At 32.6% G+C, this 12,085-nt stretch overlaps 1 protein-coding gene across 5 annotated transcripts in view; it reads right to left on the bottom strand.

The window, feature by feature from the left end:
• Positions 1-12,085, bottom strand: part of KaiR1D (Kainate-type ionotropic glutamate receptor subunit 1D) — a 412,954-nt gene that overhangs the window by 108,143 nt on the left and 292,726 nt on the right. The window lies entirely within an intron of this gene.

The following is a 12,085-nucleotide window of genomic DNA, read 5'->3' as shown; positions in this document are numbered from 1 at the left end:
TCGCATAAAACTCAAGCATGAGGTACGAGCTTGTTCCTTGTAAGTATTTCATGAATAGTGAAGGGTATGAAAATTAGTCATATTAAATTAAATTCAGAGACAACTGAATTGTCAATGATTATTCTAATAAGAAACAGAACGATAGAAATAAATTTATAAGAATATTTTCTGAAAAAATTTTCTTATTTTTATGATCCCCCATCGGAATCTAAAATTTCAATTTAAGTTAAATAGCCGTGTATTTTGGTATGCAGATGAACGTATTCGAAGAATTGTGCCGTGAACTTTCGCAGAAAGTTATGCACCCTTCTTCGTCCGACAGCGTCTCTGAAGTCTTTATAAAAAAGAAATCGAGAATTATTCGCTGGAAAATTTAAATTAATTCCCGACAGATTATCGACATTTTGATTACGTGTAGCCTCGCTCGATCACGAAACAGAAGAATTTCTCTGTTTTATTCTTAATAATTTCTCATAGAAACAAATAATGCATAATGTACTTTGTTTTACAATAACTGATTTATATCGAATTATCGTTATATAAATTTGTAGACTAAATAATTTTTCCATAGAATCATTTATAACCATTTGCAGTCAATAATATTTATTTATATCGCCGTTATATAGGTATTTTATTTTAAAATTAGTATAACCAATAATCTTTATAAATTCTCGTTGTAAGGATATTGTTAAAAATTGACGTGTTGTATTGAGATATATATTTGTATGATTGAAAATATATCTATATTCATTTATACATTTGTAACGGTAAATGTAACGGTTAACAAACCATACTATCGTTTTATCAAATTATTGTTATATATAAAGGATTTTTTCCGCTATTTAAAGTCATTGCAATTTATATAGAAACATACAATTTTTTTTTTCGTTTGATAGAAGAATGTTCCTGTATGTGTCGGGATTGTTCGACACTATAGGTATTTTTCAGATCGCCCTTTATTGAAAATTATTCGCGGCTACTACCCACCAGAGAAAAATAGAAAATTCCCGGTTTGCCGAGAATTCGCGAGGAGATAACGGGAGTTAATAGAATTCCTGTAATGCCGAGGATGATGCAGTCCTATGTAATCCCGTGATGTGTCATCCTGTCGAACATTTCACACGCTTCGACAAAACGCTTCGTCGACCGATATTCCAATAGCGGTATTCCAATTTGTGACCTGTTATTACTTATTAATAAAACAACGTAAACGTTCTTTTATCGATTATTCCAGTCCATGAGACCATTAACCGATCGTTCAGTCTATAAGTATTTTTTTTGTCAGTTTTTTTTTTAGTTTAGTTTTATAAGCATGAACAGACTATGAAGAATTTTTAACGAAAAATACAAGAGATAATAATTTATAAAAAAAGTATTATCTATATCAATATATTCTCATTCTTAATATAAGTAGAAAATATTAAAACATAAAGAATTTCTTGAGAAATAAATTTTGTGACATATTAAAATTTTTATAATAAAAGATTTAGCTATTTGATTTTACATTTTATTCAAAGTTATTATTTTATGTCGCCGATACTTATAATGCAATCATAAAAGTTTGAATAAATTATTGCTTATTATGCAATCAAAAATATTTAATTTTCAGCATCTATCTTGAATTTAAAAATAAGAAGATTAAAAAACTACAGTGACTCGTTTGCAAAATTTGACAGAGAATTTACATCGTTCACGTGAAACTCGAGATTGCTATCTCCACTTTAAAAGAATTTAATAGTTTAGGGCAGGTCAAGTTGAAATCAAATCGGAAATATCGATGGTTCGTGTGACCAACGATATTCGAGCACATTTGTTTATCGATACTCTGGATATTTCTACTGTGACACTCGTAAATAAATAACAGAAGCACGAATAGTTTCACTGACCAAACAGCTGAAAACAATGCGGGGTATTTTATGCTGAAGGGTTAGTTGATAAAACCGAATCTTGAATGTTTGTGCACCGAAATAGTTTCAGCATTGCAATGTTCAGTGAGAGATAACAATTTTTCCATGTAATATAACGTTATATTAAATTAACATTAATGATGAAAAATTAATTTAGTTAATTTTCGAATAATCACATTTGTAAATTATTTATTTTGAGAAATATTTTTAAATTAAAAAAATATAAATTACTCCGATATATGCATAGTGTATATGTAGAAAAATTAAATTGTTTATCATACGCATAATTAATAAAAAGTTATTAGACCACATAATTAAAAAAAAAATAATTACAATATAAATTATTAATAAAAAAGTTGCAATCTTGTATAATGTTTACGTACATAATATAATCGATTAAATATATATATATATATCCTTAACAATGATTATTCGTGCGATATTACTTCTGTACATAATTTCCCTCGCTTCGTCTCCAGCCGCGAACTATGACGAAGAATAATAGGATAATTATGCTATTTTTATTCGCGCCACTATGCTCGAGTCTATTTGAGGAGAGAATGAGAAACGTCAACGAGAGAACTCGAGTGAAGACAAGTAAGAGAAAAAGGAGAAATGGTCATTTGAGCGCGATGAGACGATTTCCGCGGCGGCGCGTCGCTAATTTTATTAAAAGTAGTAAAACGCAGGGCACGAAATTATAGCTCTGAAACTCGCTTCCTTAATTGAGGAAAAAGTTTGGATCGCACCGCAGCGGGTTCCATAAACGGGCGGGTTCCATAGCGACGCCAGCCATAGCTAGAGCCAGCCGGCGCGATCGATTCGCTGTACCGACGAAACTTTCGTCTATCGGCCAAAAGTGGCGGTTTCGTTGAGCGGTTGAGCCTGCCTCTCTCATTGTACTTTGTGAAAATTCAAAATTAACCGAGGCAAAATGAGATGCCGAACTTGCGCGCGCGCGTTCGACCTACCTGCACTGTTTACCTTGCAGTTGATTGCAATTTATTGTAGATGCGAGAGATAGTTAAAACGGAACAAATTGATATTGCTGGAAGTATCGGCTTTACACAGGAATTCAAACATAGGGATTACAACACGTAAAAGGAGATTGAACAACCACAATTTTGTCTTAATAAATGTTATTTAAGGCAAAGTTGTGCAATAAACACTTCATGTTTTTAATTGCCGCATTTTTCTTTTCCTTTTTTTTTAATAAAATCGTCATTTGGGCAAAGCATTTATATAACTTTTTTTTTTTTAATATTCCAAGAATGTATTAATAACACAGTGACAAATCTCATAACATTAAAATAATTAGTGATGATGATAATAATTTGTAATGATGATAATCATCTAATATTTGATAATTGATTGCGAGTACTTTAGCTCAAACGATCGAGTATAAACGACTTCATTTACTTGTAATAATTAATTCTGTATAATTTAAGGCGGCGTCCCCAAGTCTACTTATACAAGGTTAAAGGAGCTTGTCAAAGTGCGTATACAATTAAAAGGAACAGAGATTCTACTGATATAATGCGATATAATGTGAATGATAACACCGTTCACAGAACCCGAGTGCTTGCGTATGAGAATCTTAGACTACAGTTTGGCATCCCGACTTAGGTGGATTCTCATAAGCGGCTTTGTAAGGGAATCCTTCTCGACACTGCGGTGAAAATTTCGCCTCCGTTACGATCAATTTTTCATCGCTTATTAAACGCTTAATGTATAATACAACAGATATGTAGAAGATTATGCTTCCTCAATGTCGTGTGCCTCCCTTTTTGATAAAGAATTTTAAATCCCTCTTTTCTTATAAAAGCAAATCCCTCGTTTCAACGTCGCTTTTTAGATCATTAAAAATGCAACGCGTGCGATTGTAATGATAAAGTAAAAGGTTATATAAACCACAGCTTATACAAAATATATTCAGCTTACTTTCATTCATCCAGTTCTTTACGTCGGTTTGATAATTTACAACATTAACATTTTAATCAACGAAAAGCAGTGTTTTTTGCGATAATTTAATATTCAATTTGTGCATATCTTTGCAATCAAATTTTGAATTAAAAATATTTTAAAATAATTATTTTCTGATATTAAATGAAATATATGTTTTATTTTTTACTAATCTTTTTAAATAAAGACTATATTAATTTATGAAACTTTTCAATTATATATAACTCGAATCGTACTAAAAATGTACTACGTAATCAAGAAATGCCTAATATCTGAGAAATCCTGTACATTTTGCAATTAAGTTTCTCTTAATGCAACTAAGATAATATTATAAAAAATTAATTTAAAAAAATTATTTTATTATATATACTATATATCTGTATGTGTGTATGCAAAATTTGATGTCGCTGTATAATATTGGATTTCCTGCAGAGAAATATTCATAACGCTAGATTAAATGAGTCGTCCTATACCGCAAATGCGGAAGCACGCTCGATTTTTTCCAGTTATATTATACCAGGGAGGACCATATCTGAGAATTTCAAGTAGATTTACTAAATAACGAGGATCTCCTTCTTAACGAACTTCGCCGGCTCGTAAATTTATTTTAATTTTAAAAGCGGCAAAACGGCGCGTACTTTATAGGGGAGAAAAATAGCGGAAGTTGCCGGAAGAATAGTAAGCCATTCTGAGACTTACGTGAGAGACAAGAGGGACGAAGAAACTACATTAAGTAATGAGCCGAAATAAAAGAAAATGCATTCAACGTCGTAACTATCATCGTGACATCTTTATTTAATCATTCTGTCTGAATAGAAAGTTATTTTCGTTGTTCAAACAATTTAAAAAACAAAAACACCTTCTTGATTGCATTCATCTTGCTGTATAATTTAAAGAATTCTTTATATGTTTGTGTGTGTGTTGCAAGCCATAAGATAAAAGCGTCATAATTGTGTATATTAAACTTTAGTTTTTATTTTCAAATGTTAAATGTTTTAGTAAAAATGTAGTTAAAATAATATACATATAAAACTAAGTAAGAGAAAAAACGAAATATTAGTTTTTCGTGCAGCTTAATTAATGAAAAAAATGTTTAAATATTTAATTTCGGAACTGCATTAATTCTCTTTTATTGTAACTTAAAAAAACTATCAATAAAATTCAATAATGCAAATAATTTTAATCGTATTGTTATATCAATATATTAATAAATGCCATAAAAATATATTAATAAATTTTGTCTTTAATAGTCTTTTATAACATAATTACCTTCCAACAAATTGCTTTACCATTTTCACAAAATATACTACCATTTTTTAATTTCATATTTTTTTTGAGCTTGCAAAATAGTAATGTTTAATTGTACGCGTACAAGCCCGCACAAAACATGATTCAATTTTATTTCGTCAAAAGAGAGAAAGAGAGAAATCCGTGGACAGAAAAGCATTCAGTGCTAAAAGAACGGCGGAAATTGCGGCGACCCGTAAGTATTCATATCGTTTGCCTGGCTTTTTGCGAATTCCATAGTATTATACGCGCATTTTATTGAACGCATCATGATTCATATATTATTTCTCTCTCCCTCCCTTTTTCTTTCTCTGTTTTTTATATTTAGATGTAATAAAATAATTACATAGGTTTTTATCTGTCTTTCTTAAGCATGAATTTATACAAAAAGAAAGTTAAATGACAATTAACTTTATGTAAAACATTGCACATAATCTCATCGTGCATAATGAATGTAAATATTTTCAGTGATTTTCAGGATGTTTCCTTATTAATTATTAGCATTAAAAACACGTCATTGTTTCCAACAGAGATTAATTACATCACATTCTAGATTAATTTTCGACGTTGTTAATTTAGCATCTAGGTTTCTTAGTATATATTTTGACGAAATTGTGGTACAAAGGATATCCTATAAAATTGCAATAAATACCGTATAACTTTGAAAAATACTAACAAGGAAAGAGGATGAAAATCTGCGTGGAGCATAATGCAATCTTCAAAAAAAAGAAGAACGAAGCGAATTATTTTGCGAATTACACGGGCGACGAGAAACATTTGCGAGTGCACCATGGTTGCGCCTGAGGTACCGTTGTTGTAATTGAAAAACTCAAAACCATAATTACAGCGGCACCGTTTTCAAGTTGAATAGCGCCCTTATGTGTGCCTCGTAATTGCATGAAAAGCTAACGCACCGCTACGGTCCAAGAGAGCAGTTCCTCGCCAACATTTCGCAAGTTCGTCAAGAGAAAGAGAGAGAGAGAGAGGAGCGAACCGACATTTTGAACTAGTTCAGTCTTAACAAGGCATACTATGTGTATGCCGATTAAATTGGCTGCGATGTTTGCACGACGCGACATTTAATGCATACTTAGAAGGTCCATCGTGGACGCGCGTGAATCTAATATCTGTTGCAAGTTTAGCGTAGGGTATAGTGTAAACAGCTGTAGGTTAAATATCGCGCATAGTATAAACGTTGTTTTAATTATAAAAGCCAGAAAATTTTAATTTTTGTACGTATTTTTTTATGTATAATATTTAGTAATGTTTTCTTTTCTATCTATTTTTTGAATCTACGTAAAACGTCTGTTTGAGGAAAATAAAAGAACGTTTCGTCAAACGCGAGAAGCGGTTACATTATTCATGACTGCCATTATCGAGCAACTTTGCGATTTCATCTTTTTCTTTGCTTTGTGTCCCTTGTCAATCTTTTTTCCCCGTTGACGATTTCTCACTACCATTGTATATATTTTATAAGTTTTTTTTTTTTTTTATAAAATCCGTCTTCCTTGCAAAAAGCGCAGTTCTTTTATAAAACATCGAATCTTCGCAAACGATGTAAAAAGACTAAAGTTTTTTTTTGGTAAAATGGCTGGATTTATAGAGAACCTGAGATACCTCCAACATCCGCTTGGAACGTGATCGGAAATCACATGAGCTCGACACGTCATTACGTTCAAATCGCGATTGTTGAAAGCGCAGTTTGCACTTGTATTGTTTGCACGCTTGCTAATGAGCCACCTGGTTATCGTGTGTAATTACTCATAGGATTGGTTACGCTTAATCGTCGTCACCCACAATTCGACGACCTAGCTATTTATGTAGGTTAGTATAAGCTACTTGTAACTGCTAGCTGATATACATAGTTTTCTAACTAATTTTCTATTAGCATTAATAAATAAAGGGATCTCATTGTCAGCGAAAGACAGATAGGCGCAGCATTTATACTTTCAAAATCCTGAAGCAGCCAATCGTTGACTGCTGCTAAAGAAATTATGTTTAGTCGACGCTGTATTTATTAATAAAAAAATATAGACAAGCTTTTTAATTTGATGAAATTTGAAGAAATATAAAAAATTATTACTTTAAATAAGATTATTAATTTATGCTATTATTTAATGAATTTAGAAAGTAATGCAATATTAATGTGGTAGCATTTATTTAAATCTGATTATTATTTAATTTATATTTGTTTTAATATATAATATATTGCTCTAATATTCATATGTATTATAAAATTATATTTTCTTTTCATATACCTATTACATTTTTTAAATCTTGTGTCAAATACGTCTATTACGATACCATTATGATGCGTTATAATAAAGATAATTTTTATCGCCAAAGCACGCATGCACGCGCAATCTTGGGTACATAATCTATATATTATATTTTTCAAGATTAATTTCCAATGAACAAATAATATTTAAATTTAATAATTTTTTATTATACTCTCTTATCTTAAATTTTTTAATTATAACATCATTAATTATAAATTAAATTCATCTATTTCCAATAAAACAAAATTTTACAGAAATTATTCCAATTAATTTATTAAATAAAAAATTTTTTCAAAATATTTTAAACCTTTATGAATATCCATTAAATAATCTTTTAACACAGAGCAAATGTTATTTATGTATCCAGAATTTTTCTTGAAAAAATTTGTTTATGAAATTCTCTTACTCGGAATATAAAATTAAATGCGAATGAATATACATGTGTACTGAAATAAAGAGGGTTAACGACGCGCCTGTATCTCTCGATTCTGCCCGACATTCTTTCAGATTGTAACATGGCTATTCTGAAATAGTTTCCGAGAAAAGAGAGAGAAAGGTGGAGAAACGTGTCGGTTGTTTCCCAATACGTTCTCGAAAGTTGGCGCAACAATGTAAAAGAAGAAACCTTAAAAGTTACGGGAAAATTAGAGCAGTCTACTCCATCTCCGCGTCGCGCAACTTGCGGCCGCTCTCACGATCCCGACGCGGAACTTTACGTTTTCTCCTGGTGGTTTTTGGGAAATTGGCTTAGCGAAAGTGAAACGAGCGAGACAACGCCACCGCTTGCGCGGCGAGTTACTTCACTCCCCCGGTAAGGGTAGTTACGGAAACCTCCCTCGGACACGCTCGCCAAGCACCATCGTCGTAAGCGTAAAATATTACAGAGCGTCTCTTATACTTTCACGAGGGTATTCCGGTATATTCTCATTTCCGCACTGGCGCCGAGGGACGTCCAGTTTTGCAAGAGAGAAAGAGATTCTTCTCGTACACGCGAGTTACACAAGATAATCGATAAGTAATGTATTTGAGTTACGGCGAAAAATTTACCATAAGTTGCATTATGTATGTACGTGGAATTCAAATTTTTTCTTGGATGAATGTTTAATCAATAAGGAAATCAGGATGTGTTAAAAAGAGAGATTATTCACAACAATTCTATTTTTCCGTATTAATATGTAGTAGTTATCTCGCATAAATAGACTTTAAATATTGGTTTTTCAAAATTATTAAAACATTTCATTTTTTAAATGTTAAAATCGTTTAAAAACACTGTGACATGAAAATATAAAAATTCGAGTAGAAAATGACAAATAAGTCGGACGCAAAAATTAAGCGCAATAAACTTGTCTTAAAATCTTTATTTGATTTGAACATTTTGTTTCCTTTTTTTAAACCATCTTCAACAACAATCTTCTTTCGATCCACTGAAGATGATTCAAGAGAAAGACCGAGACAACGTCAAATCAAATTATGAAGATTATAAGAAAAATTTGTCACGCCTGGCTTTTATATATTCCAGTCCATTTCTTACCCAAAATGTTTTACTAAAAAATTCTGAAATATAAAACTTAAATTAAAGAGAAATGAGATTCTATTATATCTATGTTTCACATATTTCCAAATTTGATAAAAATTCTAGACCTTTTTTATTATTAAAGAAATGTCACCTTCAATCGAACACTTTGCAAAATATCGCCTCCACCTTGGCCGAAGTATATTGAAAGAATCGAGGAAATCTCCTCGGTGCTTTACAAAGATTATCGCGCGATGATGTTCGCATAAGAGCTCCGGATCTCTTACGTTTTGAATAATATTCTTCGCGCAATGCATACAGAGTGAGCTCTCGGCAATTGTCCCTGGTGGAACTGCTATCGCTTGGCGCTATCGCGTCGCACATTTTTTTCAACGAGGCGCGATAGAACGGCACGCATAATCGAATACTCGCGTCCTCGTTAACTTCCGTTTCAACTCGCGTTTCGCGTTCGAGCACGACGAGCTGTATCGCCCGAAAATTCCGAGACAGCCGAGCGGAATCGTAAAACTCTATTACCGACAACCGCGCTGGTATACGAAGGTACGAAACGAACAAAGGCCACCGGGTTCGCCGATGTTTTTCCGTCGCATCGTAAAAAGACGGCGGAGCGAGACCGTCCAAACGACCATCCGCTCTCTTTCTGTTTGTCGAACGAGGGGGTTCATCGCCCCGAGGGCAAACGGAATCTAGATGACGAGAAGAACACAAGACCTGAAGTGAATTTTCAGCATTTAATTTGTCTCGCTATTGCTGCCGACGTCGCAGACTACTGTTTATCAGCACTACTTCTTCTCCCTTTGACTTCCTTCATCTCGAATGACTGTGAATTAATTACGCTGCTACGTAATAAATAAATAGCGTCGGTCTCAATAAATATATTGTAAATAAGCTCTATTGTTGGTAATAAATTTGCTATCGATATATTAAATATTTATTCTCGAGCTGCGTGTATTGTGGATTTAACTTCTGTATAGTATATTTATATTGTTAACAGAGTTATATTTATATTCCTTACTTTTAATATATTTATTGTTATATTTTGAATATTAAATTAGATACTAAATTTATAAATTGAAACATCAAATATGAGAACACTTAATGAATTAATTTATTTTTAATCTGAAGCAAATTTGCAGCATTTATGTACATAGTATAAAATTTAAATATATAAATTAAAATTTAAATTTAAATAATAAACCGATCGAATGTCTCTTTTGTCCCAATTTTCAAATGATTCAGAATATTTGGGAGCTTTAGATTCATGATTTACAATGATATCTAAATATTTAAATATTCGAACGTTACATCCAGAGTTTGCCATATATAGTACAATACATATGTACATGCATCTCATTATGGTTGTAGTGGATATTATTATTCATAAGGCTTGAATCTTAATTCGCATTATATCTCCGTTACACAGTATTGTTAATAATAAGCTTGGATCTCACTGCTAATTTGCTATGATGGAGCCGGTATACGTCATTGTTAACCGAGTTTGAGTTTCGTTTCCGACAGGAATGCTCGTTACTCCGGACTGTGGACTCGGTTGAGTTACTACAAGGGGAGATAAATTTTTCGAATCACCTATAGCGGCGAGTTCGAGCGTCGCGAAATGTGCAGCGCGATTGCCAGCTCGAGCGTAGCGATCACCGTGTCCCAAGGAGATTTGTTAACTTCTAGCAAACAGAAGTTTATCAATAAAATTGCTTTCACGGTGTAATACCGCTCTGGAGTTCCGCCAAATTTGGCCATCCAACTCCTGCGCGGTGTTTTGCGACGGCTCACACGCTCGCAGACTCGCGGCTCTCATGACCGATGCATCCCTGTATATGCGTCTGACTCCGGCGTGCATATTTAGAATGCGCCGTTCGCTTTAATCATTTAGTAACTCGACATGGTAATTACGTTGGTCCCGGTTAATGCTATGCGCAAATATCCGCCAAGTTATTATTTTATGCTGGAGATTATCAATTTCCGGCTGTGTACATAGTTAAACGCATAACCGCAGGCTTATATTATACATATCGCGCGTAGCTATTTTCATATTGAGCTCCATGAGTGTCGGAAACTTGTGTTCCATTTTCTGCTTTACGAGGCAACTTTTTATATATTGCTATTTTTCCAATAAAATAAGGAAGGAGCAAACATATATAAGCATACAAAAAGAGAATAATTATAATATAGAATGCAGAAAATATTGGAGAAAAAATAGTAGAATACTACTTACGTCCCTTTATACTTTTAGTATTGTTCGTATTTAGCAGATTCGTCATTGCGAAAAGAAACTTATACGTAAGAAAAATTTCTTATACATGATAAAAATGATATACCTTTACTAAATGTAAATTATATAGCAATAATCTCCATGTAAAAAAAAAAAAATTTTATTGTTAATGAAAAATCAAGTTTATATTGCATATATTTTTACTTCATAAATAATTTTTTATTAGCTGTTTTTAATATAAGTTTCTTAATATAACTGCTATTTATGTTTGTGTATCTCATATCGATTTCCCTAGCCACAACACAAAAATATTTTTATTTATTAAAAAATAGTATATTGCAACTTTAGTTGAGAATGATAAGATTTATATTAAAATAGTTTATGACAAGTTTTAGAAAAGATGATTTAAAAAAAAATATAGCTGTTAATTACTCGAATGATACCGTTGCAGAAATACGTTGTTCGTTATCAAAGCCAAATAATTTTTAACATATATTGAAACTCTCTGATTCTCTAATGCGAATGCACTAGATATATACCGAAACTGCAAGTAATGGAATTCAGTGTCGGAAACGGGCTTTGAGATAAGGATGTTAGGGAGTTCCACTCTGGTAGCAGAGAACAGAATCGTCACATTGGGCATCAACTGGCAGCACCCGGTTCTATCACGTGCGAGAGTGAAGCTTTACAGCAACGACGTCTCGAATCCTTAATCGCGTAAATGGAGTTTATTTCGCGCATCAAGCAAGTCGTGCGAACTTTCGAGGCAGTTACCTGCGACTTGGCGTGCCACGCATACGTTAACGCAAAGCGATTTTCAGTCAACTTAGTATCCTTTTGCTTGCAGAGTAAGTCTTTAACTATTTGACTTTTGGCAAAACTGCCAACT

This window comes from Nylanderia fulva, unplaced genomic scaffold (assembly GCF_048542155.1).
Source record: "Nylanderia fulva isolate GAGA-0341 unplaced genomic scaffold, ASM4854215v1 Scaffold19, whole genome shotgun sequence".
NCBI classification, from domain to species: Eukaryota; Metazoa; Arthropoda; class Insecta; order Hymenoptera; family Formicidae; genus Nylanderia; species Nylanderia fulva.
The sequence above is the reverse complement of the archived record's forward strand: the minus strand, read 5'-3'. Positions and strand labels throughout refer to the sequence as shown.